Below are 1,002 nucleotides of genomic sequence, written 5' to 3' on the forward strand. Positions count from 1 at the left end.
TAATTTACCATATAATCAATAATATAATAAAACTAGAGGGAGACAGGGCAGTACAGCCCAACCACACTCTTCTCTTTACCCTGTCTTTCTTAGTTATTCTGTAATAGTTTTAGACTGCCAGGGGACTTCCTTTGACACACTGAGCTCCTTGCCTCTGTGTCTTTCCATTTGTGTGCATCCATGTCCCTGATTGTGAAGGGTACGTGATTATGTAGGGAGATTTTAATTCCAAAGGCCAAGGGAACTTTATTAGGATGCATAGTATGAAACTGGCTTTTAAAAATAAAAATGTGCCTGTCTCTATGGGAATTTAACATAGGGGTGTGTATACTTATGCCCCCTGTATTTTAAGGAAGAACATTTATTTATTTACAATACATTATTTCTTCACAAAGAAAATTGGTGTCCTTAAAAGGTTGGATTTTCCAAATTTTATGAATTAAGGCATTAAGATCAATTTCCAAAAGATGTTTTTTGTTCCTCTTTTTAATCAACTTTAGCATGTAAACTTAATATATATATATATATATATATATATATATATATATATATATATATATATATATACTGTATATACACATATAACATTTTGCTAATTTATTTTTTTTTTACAATCTTTTACGATTTACGCTTTGTTTTATGATCTTTTCCATTACCAATCCAACAGTGCTCAGCCAGGGGCATAACCAACACAAGAAATGGAGAGAGTGTAGCCCCTAACTCTTTCATGAGGGAAATGATTAGACAACTGTGCCCACTGCAGGCAATTCTGCATATGTTGATATATATATATTCAATTCATACAGTACATTAGCTTAGACAAACTTGCACACACTATGACAACATATGACAATTCGTGGATTTCCTAATGAGCATCACATAGTTAATGATCAACCCTTAGCTTTTCTGTTCTGTTAGGGACATCATTTATAACTGCAGAGTCAGTGCAGTACAGTATACCATGGATAAATTACATGCATACAGTATGGTTTGCGAAGCACT

This window comes from Etheostoma spectabile, chromosome 13 (genome assembly GCF_008692095.1).
Source record: "Etheostoma spectabile isolate EspeVRDwgs_2016 chromosome 13, UIUC_Espe_1.0, whole genome shotgun sequence".
Taxonomy (NCBI): domain Eukaryota; kingdom Metazoa; phylum Chordata; class Actinopteri; order Perciformes; family Percidae; genus Etheostoma; species Etheostoma spectabile.